The sequence below is a fragment of the Corvus hawaiiensis genome, chromosome 12 (assembly GCF_020740725.1).
Source record: "Corvus hawaiiensis isolate bCorHaw1 chromosome 12, bCorHaw1.pri.cur, whole genome shotgun sequence".
In the NCBI taxonomy this organism is placed as follows: Eukaryota; Metazoa; Chordata; class Aves; order Passeriformes; family Corvidae; genus Corvus; species Corvus hawaiiensis.
In genome coordinates, this window is record NC_063224.1 from 19,322,351 (window position 1) to 19,336,154 (window position 13,804).

The window sequence follows — 13,804 nt, forward strand, 5'->3', positions numbered from 1 at the left end:
TGTCTTCAGTGAACACATCAAAAGGATTCATGATTCCTTCCTTCAGCTCAGTGGTGACGCAGTTCCATTTTATGGCTCCTGCTCAGGGTGTTACAGAGTTTTAGTACAATGTGGGTGCATTTTGTACCATCTATTCTTTCCTGTCATTTCCAAACAAGGCAAACAGATCATTTGGGATTGTTCCCTGATGAAAATTTTAGGAAAAAAACCCTGTGGTCATTATTCTTTATGAAGCATTGGGTCTCATTAAGGATGATGGGACTGACCCTTCCACAAGAGATGTGGTGTAGTGAAATGAGTGTGGTACAGCCAGAACAGTGCTCTGGAAAACATCTCAGCAAATGCTATCACACCTCCCCAGCGAACATCCAATGCCACCAGCAGTTTTTTAAAATGTTAAAAATTTTTAAAGTTCTTCATCCGTTTGGTTTTTTTAAATACACCTTAAATTAAAAACAAATCAGAGCTACATTGCTTTGTTTAAGAAACCTGACAAAAGGAAGCTGAGTCAGAGTCCCTCCAGGATGCGCACCTCAAGCTGTGACAGAAAGGAAACCAGTGACCGAGTGGAAATGACTAAGAGCACTGCACTGCCCTGATTAAAGGCCCAGAAATAACAACACAACGTGCTGCAGAGATTATGCCTTCCACATGGAGCAGGAATTGTTATTTTTTAAACCTCAAGTAATGCTCCTTCCAGAGAGGCTGCAGACAGCCATCAGATACAATTGCACATTTCAGGTGGGAGGGATTTTACAGTGATTAGCTGAGCTACTCAAAATTAGCATTTGGGGTTTCTTTTTATAACTGAAGGATAGCCTGTGCTCTCCCCTACCATATTTCCTAACTGGTCAGAGAAGTCCTGACCCAGTATCACTGCTGTGACTGGATTCCCAGTCTTGGCAGACCTTCGCTTGCACAGTGCCTGTAATGTGCTGGGCTTAGCAAGGCAGACTACTAAGGCTAACTTTTATAAACTGTTACAAAAGCATTCCTGGGCTGTACTGCCAAGGATAAAACCCTTCCCTAGTGAGAGTCAGATGGTAGGACGAGGATTAAAAGATTATTAGTTGCAGCTGTGTCAATAGCTGTCTTTGGTTTTGATGACTGTGCTTATCAAGAAGGGCTTATTTATCATAAGGAATGTCACCATAACTCGAATTACTTGTGAAGAAAAGGAAAACTCTCTCTCAGTGAAAGGCATGGGCTGCTTTATCCACTTTGCTGGGATTTGTGCTGGTTAGGAAAGCAACAAACTTGTTCCTACAACTGTGTTTTCCATGAGTTCTTTGAGGAGAACTTCCCAGAGCGCTGACCAGATGGGACAGCGAACAAGCACAAACCTGAAACAGTGCAAACCTGACACCAGCTGTGACCACAAGGCAGCCTGCTTTGCAGGGTACACAGCGAGCAGAGAAACCAGAGCTCCAGACCACCTGACCAATCTCCTCAGCAACAGATAAATCTAATTCTGAAGAAAGGTGCTTTAGTCTCACATTTATTCTGTGCACTTATCAACCCATAACTTACACTAAGCCCCTCACGGGTGTCTGTGCATAGTGAGAGCAGTCAGACTTAACAGATTTCATGTGCTGAGTGAGGGCTGTGTTTCTGCCCATTATAACACATTATTCCTCTCAGCAGTAGCAGTTATTACTTCAGATTCCCACAAATGTCAAATTCAAACTATGCACAAGCACCTTTAAAGCAAAGTTGAGCTCTACCCCATCATTGAAGAGAGGGAAGACTATTTTAAACTTTACTAGTCTGGCAAATTGCTCAGACTCCAGCAATTAAATACCACAAGCTAAACTCAGAGTTTCACAGAAAGAGATGCTGATCTGAACCAGACATACCTAAAGCAGGTGCCACAGAGTCCCAAAGCAGCAGCTAATGAACATCTGTGGGAAAAGCATGTGGAAAGAAGCAAATGATCCAGTGAGGGCAGCTGGATATAACATGGAAGAAAACCTGTACAGCAGAGCTGAACGGAAAAGGGCCTGATGTCATTTGGAGAAAGGAACAGCAGGAAAACACTGTGAAAGGCCGAGTAAATAATTGTCACTCCTTTTGCTCGTGCCACCATCTCCGTCCATGAGTCACACAGATGGTGTGTGCTGAGGTTTCTGTTCATTTTTTACCTGTTCCCTTCACTTCCACAAGCTGGGCTGTTAAATAATATTTCATACACAAAATCAGACACCTAAAAGGTGCCAGCGTTGTCTGATCATGCAAAGGATTTTTCTCATTAGCAGAACTTGTGTGAATTAATAATATTTTTGAAACATTACCCTCTGGCTTGCAGAAAGCATGAGCCACCAAGGAATTTTTCCAAAGTCTTATGATTTGGCCCCAATGATAAAGTCTGAAAGTCTAAAATCTACAAGAAATCCTGCTTGCCAGCATTTTGTGTCAGCAGCTTTAAAACATGGTGGCATTCACTGCCTAGGAGGGACAGCAGGGCAAATGTCTGGGATCAGCCAGAGGGCACAGGGCACTCTGAACCATCAGGGGCTCTGCTGCTGGTGGAGGGGCCTGCAAGAATTGGTTCTTCATTCCATAAAACCTCAATGGACCTTTCCTCATAGCTAGAAAGAAAACCTTAAGGATCAGTTCAGCAGAGGTGAAATCTATAAAGTATAATAGGAAGGGTTTAGATGGTAAATCAGGTCTCTAAAATTTCAATGGAAGTATCTTCCTCTTAAACTTACAAATGGTTTTCAGTTTTCTGTTGAGCTCTGAAGCAGAGCATGTGAAAAGGCTTTTAGAAACTTTCTCACTTCTTGCCTTGAGCTTTTTGGGGGAGATGAAGCAAATCAGATAATAGGAAGGTAATTTAGCAGGCATTGAAACAGACCTGGACAACCTCAGCCTGTTGCCCCAGGGCACACAGAGCCCTGGGGTCTCCTCTTTTCCCTCCTGAGCAGACAGGATGACTCCCTTCCCTCCTCCTTTCCTTGGAGCAGCTGAATGTCACCCTCACTCCCAGGCCCCACACAGGGACATCAAAGGTACCAAGGGCTGTAAATGCAGTTGGAGCCCCTTGCAAGGGTAAATCCTATCTGGGGCCCTTGCCTGCTGTGGGCACCAGATTATCACAGAGCTGCATCCTGACCAGATCATGCACTTCCCTGGAAAACCCCTATCAACATCTCCCTGCTCCTCTCTCAGCAGTGACACAGCTTGTTTAACAGCTTATTTTCCTGCAAGGAAACTGGACTCTGTGAGCTCCTTACTCAAGACTTTGAAAAATGTCTCCTTTTTTTTTTAATAATTAATGCAACAAATTCCTTTAGAAGCCATTCATCTTCACTGCTGTACACCATGAAAATGTGAAACAATCTGACCAACCTCAGCCTTCTGGCAAGGCAGGAAATCAATGCCACCACCTGTGCTGGACTGTGATGACAAATAGGGGCAAGAGAGTATTTAACTGTGGAATAACATTAAAAATTTAATTCAATAATTAAAGTTATTAAAGTCATACTTAAGATACATTGAACATTTGCCTACATTTGTTATAAGTGGCTCAAAAGAGTGAGTTTTGAGTAAGCCCCACACTTCTCAGTTTTCTTCTGCATTATTTAGTGAAAAAAATCCTCTTTCATTTGTACTGCACAATGCCAGAGCTACACCCATGTGTTCAGTTTAACACTGAGGCTTCCCCTTCCCTCTGCCCTGAGTGGTCTCCAGACTTAGAACTCACCATAACCAAGGTGTTATCAACATTTTCTCCTTCTCAAAGGCCCACCTACACTGCCTTGCTCCTCGGGTCTTCACTTTACCTGTGAAAAATACTGTGAATTTCATTTTTACATCCAGCACTGACAGAGCTTAGCAGGAGCCCAGTCTCATCAACAGGAAGGCTCTACCTTTTTGGTTTCCAGGTATAAAAATTCTTATAGATGGGACACTTCCAAAGTGCTTTGAAAATCCTGTTTGTGCAAAGCAGGCGTAGTCTGTGCTGATCCAGTGTCAGACACCAAAAGTACCTCTCAGATATTTGCCAGCTCCTAAAACTCTCTCTAAAACAATGCTAAATAACAGACCAACTCTGGTGTTTCTCTCGGAGCCAGTTTCCTTTTATTCAGTTCCCTCATTAGAGTCAGCAACAAATAAGTAGATAGAGCAATAATAAGGCTAAGTTTATCTTGTTTCCTCCACTCCCTTTTCTCACTCTATTACTAAGACTTGGAACAATAACAGGATGCCGGGATGCAGGATGGGAAAAGGCTGACTCCCAGCTGGAAAACCTTGGAGACTGGAGAGCTGAACACTCCCAGTATTGCTTAACGAAAAGAGAAGTGGATTTTTCTATTTGATCTTCGTTTTTAGTATTCTGCTTAACATTTTGGGATACTGTTGGGTTTAGTTTGCCTGATTTGGTACCAGACCGAAGCTCCGCCACCTCGGACTCGGGTAAGAGATAAAAGTTATTTTCTGTCCTTCAGCTATGGAGTTCATTTCAAAGGGTTTTTTACCTCCACCCATATAATTTCCAAATGTCTTAAATAATTTAAGAACTAGCAGCAAATGGGCTATGAATTTTATACATATCCACCAAATCCTTTGGGCCTTACATTGATGGCACCCACAGAAAGTTAAGCACAAACAGCAGAGCTGTTTACAATTGACACTGGAAGAGGAAAATCTCTGGCTTTGTTGGGGTATACCACAATATTCCCAGATTGTGTAAAAAAAGAGACATTTCATGCTTTTTTGGAGTATTGTGTTGTAATATGTAGATTGTGTTGCTGGTAATGGAAAAGAGATCATGACCATGATCGCTGTTCATTCATAATGGAAAAGAGGTGGAGATTGTGCTGCAAATTGCACCTGTAAAGCCTTTAGGAAGGGATTTCACTCGTGGTGGGGACAGGTGAAGGTCCAGGACTGTTTGCAGTAAGGTGGGGTGCGCTGGGCTGTGATTTGATGCAAATGTTTTATTGAGTTGGGGGTGGATTTGGGGTCTGTCTTTAAGGTGGTGGCTTTGCTGTGCCCAGGGCCAAGAGGTGACAGCCATGAGCTCTGGCCAGCTCTGGCATGTCTGTTTAGAACTAAGAGGGGAGTTTATACAAACTCAGATCAGTGATTCGGTCTCCTAATTCCCAAGTTTAAAGCATCCCAAGTACTTTAGCATCCTAACACTGGAGTGCCAGGTTTTACAGATCCTGTTCTAAAAGACCAGCCATTCTTATTTCAGAGGGTTCTTGATCTCAGTGGCTCACAAAGACGCATTTTTTTTCTGATGAGTTATTTTATGAGCAGTGGCTTGACACAAAAAGTTGGTTGAAAAGGCTTTTATCTCATCCTCGAGCCAGTGTAGCAGGTCCCTGAGCTAACAAGCTCGCTGTACAGCTTGCAGAGACAAAGCATTTATGCATAAGAGATGAACTGATAGTGGTTTTTCTGTAAGAAATCTATTCTGCAATAGTGGGACTGTCAGTGTGCACAGCACCTTACTGTGCTGGCTGTCACGCTGTAATAAAGATAAAGGAAGGAAAGAAATGCAAGGAAAAAAATAAGATATGGAAGAAGATGTATTTCTGTGAGAAAAGCTCTTCCATTCTTAGATCCCAGAAACATTCCAAGTTGGCTGTTTCTGCAGTTAACAAAGGTGTAGTTAATCAATGTGCCCCTGCCCCCTGTGAACATAAATCATTAGATCAGCATTTGTAAAAGCACACAGTATTATAGATGTTCATGCAGAAAAACATATTAGACAAAAGCAAGGATGCTCCAATGATTTAGAAAAGCTTCTCATCTTGGGTTAATTTGTGCCTTGTAACAACAACCCATATACCAGAAACAAATCACAGAAATGCTGACTTGAAATTTATCTCTGGTATCTCCAGGCGGTACATTTTATCCTGAAATAAAGGGTGACCCACGGGAGAAAAGGACATAGGATTCATTTAGCATATGAGAGCCTTAGAACAGTACAGTTTACTATAGAGAAGGATGTGAATTTAATTTGAAAGCAAAGGATAAACTCAATTTAAAAATCATTCCTGCTTTTCCCACAAAGCCACAAACCTGGGGTTATTTTTCAGGCTGCTACAGCTGCACTGCAATGCAACAGGAAGCATTTCCCAAAGCTTTGCTCTTTAACAGAAGACCATAAAACTGTTCTCTAAACATTTTTAAAACAAGTTTTAACACTGAAATTGTGTCCTGGAAGAAGAGCATGTCCCTGAGCAATGTGCAGCTCGCAGAGTGCTGGATGTGGGGCATGGAGGCAGCTGAGGCAGGGCAGAGTTAACAGCCCTGCTGCCGGCTTTGCTTCACATCCTGCCTCTGCTGAGGGAAACTGCTCTGAAAACAGGATAGAGGTAAAAATCACTGGGCATGGTTCAGAAACTGCTCTGATTTACAGCCCTTATGGAACAAAGGACTTCACTGTCCATCCATAAACCAATTACTTCAATTAATATTTCAAATCAAAAATAGAAAAACTTTTGTGAAATTCTTTTTTCTTGTCAGGGTACTTGTCTACAAAACTACAGGCTTAATTCAGGCCAAACAATACTTTATATTTTCTAAAAGAGCAGAGGGTCACAGAATCGAGATAACTGATTATTTCTGGCAGCTGAGGTTTCTATAAGGAATCTTCATTCTATTTTCATCATAATTCCAGGTTTTTCTCAGGTTCTAGAAGTTTAATTCAGAAGTTCCCATGTTAGTGCCAAGAAGAAAATAAGAGGTTCCCTGGTTTTGTGAGAAATTTGTTGGGCATGAAATTACTTTGGTGTCTTCTTTTTTTTTAACCAACGAGTTTCCCTTGTTATCCTTGTGGGTTTACAAACTGGAAACCCCGCAAAGTTTAGCGCTGGTGTGAGTGGTTTCCCTTCCTCCCCTGAGCACAGCAGAGAGGAATTATTAGTGCAGACTGGAGGTTTGCTAGGACAGAGAGGTGCCCAGCTCAAAATCCCTGGACCCATTCCCACACAGGCCTTGGAAGAGCTGGAGGAGAACAGACCTTGGCAAGCCTGGAGCTGGACACTCGTTTGATCCACGATACGTCTTTTGGATCCACCTGTGGGCTTCCCTTCAGAGCCCTGCTCCTCCAAGGGCCATGCAGGTGTAGCAAACACAGAAGACAAACACTCTGGTGTCATGCTCATGACCAGGAGCCACCAGTTCTGCTGCCAAGGAACTCTGAGGGGCCCCGCTCCAGAGCCTGTCCTCAGCCCAGGCACAGAGCCCCTGCACGCCCAGAGGTCCCACCGAGCAATGCTGGGAATAAAGGTGTGCAAAATGAGGGCACATCTGTCCAGGAAACTCCCCTGCCCAGCCATCCAGGAGGGACTCAGGCAGTCTGACTCCCACCCCCAGACTGTCCCTGCCAGGGCTGGAGCCTCTTCCAAGCTCCAGGATCCAACAGGTTCTGCTTGGCTCCCTGCACACACCCTCAGTGTGTACCAGGATTCCTTCCCAGTTCCAGCCCAGGTTTCCCAGGGCAGTCTCAGACATCTCATTCCATAAAGCCATTTACTCCCAGTGCAGTAACACAGAACAGCCCGAGCTGGTGCCTCCCAGGATGGGTCCCAACCAAGGAACCCCTCGGCTTTTATCCCCTCACAGTCCAAGAGTGCCAAAGTCTCCCTCTCCCTCCTGAGCCCTTGGCTCCTGCCATGTCTCTGGCTGTGCCACAGCCCCCTGTGCCCTGTGCTGCGCACAGTCAGTGCCAGCTCCCAGCCCCTTTCCTGGGGCTCCAACCATTCCCAGGGCTCAGCCTGAGCTGCCCCCAGAGACCTGCACAGAATGGGTTCCTCACCACACCGCTCACCGCTGCACCTCCTGAACTCTGCAGTGAGGCTGGCCTCGGAATATGAAAAATTAATAAAAAATTGTGAAGAACCCGTTTGCAGTTCTTCAGTGCAGGAATACAAATCAGCCCCTTTCATTTGATTTTCACTCATCTGCATCTGAATTTCAGATTTGTCAATAAGAATGGAACTAGCTATATTTTGAAAGCCAGCTTGTGCTGAATATGTTAGGTTCTCTCAGACTGCTGAAATGGAAGTTGTTTGTGCCATGGGTCTGATCTGTACATTTGCTGCTGTACACCTCTCTTGGGCAGGCAGTGAGATTTGGGGCCCAGCCCTCCCAGGTGCTAATTAGGACATTCACAGGACCTGAAGCAGCTCAAGCCCTGGGTTTTCTACTGCTGGCAAAGGCAGGAGAAGGGCACAAGGGCAACTTATCCCTCCGTTGCACTGCATACATTTCAGTTTTGGTGCTCTGAGAATACCCCAGTAAAGGTTTATCATCAGTAAACCAGAGAGGGTCAAGAGGTGAACACTCTGGAAGACTTTTCTCCAGAAAGGTATTTTTGTGTGAGACAGAGAGCAAAACTCTTACAATAGATTAGCAGCTGCATGTGAAAGCTTTATCAAGTATTATCCACAAAAGTCCAGAACTTACAGTGAAAAATGGCCGGTATTTTAGAGAAGGCAAGCATGGTCACCTGGACAAATTAGGGAAATTGCACAAATTTGCAAAGAGCAGCAGAGAGGAAAGAGTGTTCTTCTACCCCAACACTGCTATCAGAAATGCCAGGAGTTACAGAGCACCATCGTAGTTAGAGGTAGACAAAAAGGCAGAAATGTTTTAAATTCCTCATTTTCAAAACCCAAAGAGGTCAGTTTTACTGTCCCAGTTGTCACCAAGACCCTTCTGTTCCTGTCCAGTTTCCCCAGCATCCTCTGTCACAACTTGAGGTGACAGAGGCCGCTGTTCCTATTACTCTGATAAAAAGCCCCAAACCAGCAGTGGCCCATCTGGCTTTGTCCCCACTGCAGTCACCCATTTCTCTGCTTCGTCCTCTCTCCCAAGCCCACCAGCAACACCTGGAGTGGTGCTCCTGACACCTGGCAGAGCTCACCAGGCACAGGGTGGGTTATTGGCAGCACACAGGGGCCCCTCACCTCATTGTGCCTGACAGTGGGAAGGGAAATTCCACTTCCAGCACGTGTCTGGAGGATACACTCGAATTCCTTCTCCTGCCTTTGTCCACATTTCTAAGCAATGCTCTGCTAGGACCAGTCTTCCTTTTCCCCTTCCTTTAAACGATGCTATCTGCTGTGAATCTGTGGTCTGGAAATCCTCGAGGAGCACAAAGTCTACCTTGCAAAGTTTGGCTTGAGGAGACCAAGGGCCTGGTGTTGCTGTCATGCAAATGATAGGAAATCCTGCCATTGATGGGAATAGTTCCTGTGATGGGCTCAGCTCCATCAGCAGAATCCCCACTGGCACAGAGCTTTAGGCTGGCTTCTCCTTTCTATTTGTGGGATACTCGTCCCTCCACCTTCAGCCCTAGACCTGAACTCAGAAGAGATTTGCATTATCTTTCTGGCTTTTGCTGTCATTATCTTTCAGATATATATGGTCACTCTGCAAGAGAATCAATTTGCTCATGATCTTAAAGGCCTTTTCCAACTTTAACAATTCTGTGATTCTGCTAGGATTAGGCCAAGCAATCAATATTAGCAATAATGTATCAGAGTTTTGAACATGTCCTCTAGGAACCCAAACGTGCAATGAATTAGTGTATATTGGCTGTTTGCTCCGTGCTGTTAATTTAGGGGTTTAGGCTCTCATTAAAGCATAAACAATTATTGCACATTTTAGTCAGCGCACTCCACCTCAGACACTTAATCCAGCACACAAATTAAGAAGTGAGGGCAGAGAGCACAAGAGCTGGAATGCTTTTTGCAGTGGGTTCATTTTACAAAGATGAAAATGTGAACAGGACAGGGTCAGAGCTATCACAGAGCTCCATCCTCTGTAGCACCATTTAACAAACACCTTTGCTTTGTACCCTGGATTTTACCCAGCAGCAGCTTTGGTAAAAGTTTAGGATTAGAACAGATGCTGAATTACTGAATTGCACTTGGACTTCAGTCCCAAACAGGAAGAAAGGGGAACATTTCCCTGTGGAATATATTGCCTCATTGCCCTGCTCTGAAGTGATGAGCTGCATCACCTGCCAAATATGGACTGACCTTCAGCTTCTTTAGATGAAGAGAAAGGGTTCATTCACACCAGAAAGGGGTTTTCAGTGGCCAGGATTAAAACGTGAGCTGTGGCAGAAATAAATGTTCCACTTACACAGCCTCTAAAGAGAAAGGTTCCACTTCATCTTAAGAAATATCTTTGTTAAATCACAACCACTCCCGCATGGAAGCAAATCCACACAGAAGAGAGTCCCACAATTTACAACAGCTTTCCTCATCTTTTTCAGCTTCCCTGTGTCTGAGGCCTGAATTTTCAGGCTCTCCAGCTTCCCTTTATCAGCACATTAAAGTGGAAATTTGCTTCCCTAGTTTTATTTTGATTTAAAGATGAAATTTTCATGACAAGAGCTAAGCTGTAACGAAAACTATTGAAAGGCTCATTGTAAATTCACAAGAGCAGTATTAATATCATTTGCATCACCTCACAAACACGGAGATTATAACAATGGAAATGTTCCAGGAAAGGACTGTAACTATAGGGATGGACATAAAAGGTCTTAAAGTTAATTAAGCCTGGTCTACAAGTCTTGTTGGATAAGTGCAGGAAATAGAGAAGAATGAACGGACATTTGAATGAGATATTTGAAAAAGGGAGAAAAACACTGAACACTAAACAAAATCTATCCAGACACACCCTGGTTTTTTAGCCTCTTGCCCAGACAGAAAACAAGAGATTTATGTATATGTACATGCTTTCTTTATCTGCCACAACATTAATTTTCAGAGGAAATACTAATGCATTCAGTTACCCCAGAGAATACCCTGGACAAAGGAATGAGCACACAGAGCCAGCTGAGCACGGTTCCTCTGCTGCAGATTACTGTTAATGCAATAAATATCAATTACTGTGACCTGGGCATGATGCTCCTGTTCCAGACAGATACTTTTGCTCTTGAGCTTTTGTTAAAGGAAAACATGGAGAGAAAAAATTTTATCTGCTGTAAACACAGCTACATTGTGCTTTTTAAAAAATCATATTTATTGCAAGTGGTTCCTCAAAGGAGAGGGACTTTTCCTTAATGAGGGGGACTCAGCTGGAGCTCTGTGCTAGGAGGCCTCTCTGATATCAAGGATTTATGTGGAAGCAAAGGGAAAGTGGAGAAAGCTCTTCAATACATTATTCTTATTTGTACCTTATTTTGTTTCAGCTTGGCCAAACTCTGAAACACCCAGAGGCAGCTTCAGCCTCTGGGAGCTGAGCTGACCAGGGGAAGCACCAGAACAGATCCAGTCTGAAAGGTGCACACAATTTACTGTAGGGAGCAAAGCTTCTGCTCAGAGAGGCTGGGGAAATCTTTTTAGTGATCACAAACACCTCCAAGATGCCCAAACTATTCCACTTCTGCACTGGAACGAGCAAGTAATTCTTGGAGGATTCTCTTGTCCTCCTGCTCCCCAAAAATCAAACAGCACGGGACTGTGGGGGATGCTGGGGATGAGGGGGCTCAGTGAGACACCTGCACCTCTCTCTGTCCCACTGGAGCCACCTCAGTTTGGGATAAGCAAAAGAAAACTGGCTCAGAGCAAGGGAGAACAAAGCTGGATCTACAGCCAGGTAAATATGTCACAGAGACTGACAGAGAGCCCCTTCCCAGGGGGAGTATACCCGATCATCTCTGAAATTTGCTTTTGGATACAAGGAAGGGAATAAGTTCTTTGCCTGTCTGTGACACTGGCACTTCATCACTATTTTCAGCATCTGTCTTTATCAATAATTAATCCAGATGGGAGGTATCTTCCTCTTAACTTTTTATCTTGGACAAGGAATCCAGAGGGGGAAATATCTGCAGTTCCAAGCTATGCGTGCAGGGTTATCCCACCCATCTTATCAGCTCACTTCAGAGCAGAAGGGCTGCATTTAACCCAAAGTTAACCCCTCAGAATGGCTCTGGCTTCAACAGCATTTGGCAACTGTCATCACAAGACATGTGGCCAAGAACGTTTTCTGGCATTTGATTGTTTCACCCCTGAAACATTTGCAAAGTAAATAAATCATACCAGTCATAGGTACTGTGAGATTTCTGATCTTAAAAAATTGAATGCTCCAAACCAAGAGAGCTCAGAATCTGTGTGACACCATGATGATGAGGTGAGGATGTTCTGTACCAATCCCCAACCTCTGCCTGTGGGTTTGAGCATATTCCCTAAACACCAGAATACTCCTGCTCCTCACTCAGCCCTCATACACTTGCTGCCAGGGACCAGAAGCTGTAAAGAGCTACAGCAGAGTAGTTTGTGACCTTAAACTCCACGGGATCCATGCTGTCAACAACCAAGGGAAAGCCAAAATTTTCTGTTTATGATAATATTTTTATTTGCTACAAAACAGCATCAAAAATTGGTTTAATAATTTAATCACAAATGACATCAAAATATTTCAGCAGCTGCATTTACACTGGGCACTGGGCTTAAACACATTTTATCCCTTGTTATATTTTGTACTGACATATTTGTACATGAAGTAAAAGACTTTATGCATGGAAGGATTGGGCAATACCACTTCTTTAAGGGACTCTAATCCATGTTGGGAATGCTTCAGGAAAAGCAAAGCATTATGTGACTATAGGAGAAAGGCCAGAGTCAGAACCCTTAAGCAGCCCCAGAATATTTCAGTGCTTCATGCATTGTATCTGTCCCATTTCAAACTGGTTCTCATCAGCTCTCGAGTGTCTCTACAGCTTCTGTGGTGACAATTAACATTATCATGAGAAATGAGCAAAGCCAGGGATTCTGCACCTGGCACGAGACATGATCTGCACACTGAGAGTGGGAAATGAGGAAGATTGCTTAACTCATCTCAGACTGAGTGTGGCTCTGATGGACCTCCACATGTGTTTCTCTCCTGGGCAGAAGGTCAGCAGATTTACCAAGACTGGGGATTTCTTGCTGAACATACCATCATGGTCACAGGAAAGCAGCCATCCCTTAAAACAACAATTAGCTGCATCACCAAACTGATGAGAAGAAATTCTATACTGTCACTGCTCATTTTAATGACTGCAAAGCATTGTTTTACCTCCATCACATCTGTCATCCACAGCAAACAACCCTCAGTTAAACTCTCATTTCAACAACAGAAGTCATTCAAGAATTATTAATTCAGCTAATCCAAAAATAGTGCTTCCTTAAGGTCCCTGAAAAGACCAGTCCAGTAACAGAAACATTAACATATATTTAATTTGCTTCTCAATTACTAGATTTACAAGAAAGAAACTCAGATAAAAACCAGGTTACTACAGATTGACAGGAAAATTATTTGATTAAAAATGAGAATAGGAATCAAAGCTTGTGCGCGTGACCCAGAGGAGCCAGCTCCTCGTGGGTGGCTCATTTTCCTGGGTAAGATTTTTGACATGACACAGAAAAATAAGTCCTAGATATTCTCGACTTATGTGGAAGTTGCAAACTTTTGTACAGACTCTCCAGGCCTTCTTTTATTAGATCATGTAGGGGTTCATTTCCACAAACAGAAGGGTTTCAGATCCCCAGATATGCTTAAACTAACACTACCCAACAAAAGGCTACAGGTACCTAAAGAACACAGAACAACCAGGCACAACCTATCAGCCCATCTCTTCCAAATCTTCACAGGCAAAGAGAGTCTTTGAGGTTTTCTTGAATTCTAACAGAAGCCAAATTCAGAGCTGATTCTGAGCTGTGCAGGTATTATGTAAAGGGAAATCAAGATCAAGGCCAAACAAATGTGTATTTGTGAACAGGAAATTGAATACACCAGCAACACACATTCAATAATTTTGTAACAAATCAATTCTTTATCAGATACG

The 13,804-nt window shown here is 43.5% G+C and overlaps 1 protein-coding gene across 2 annotated transcripts in view; it reads left to right on the forward strand.

Moving 5' to 3' along the window:
• Positions 1-4,182: 4,182 nt before the first annotated feature.
• The window catches only part of CDH5 (cadherin 5), a 29,496-nt gene continuing 19,874 nt past the window's right edge, over positions 4,183-13,804 (forward strand). The window contains exon 1 of one of the 2 annotated variants that reach the window (XM_048316863.1): positions 4,183-4,419. The gene's annotated coding sequence lies outside the window, so the exon portion shown is untranslated. The remainder of the gene's footprint in view (positions 4,420-13,804) is intronic. The other variant, XM_048316865.1, reaches the window with a different exon arrangement.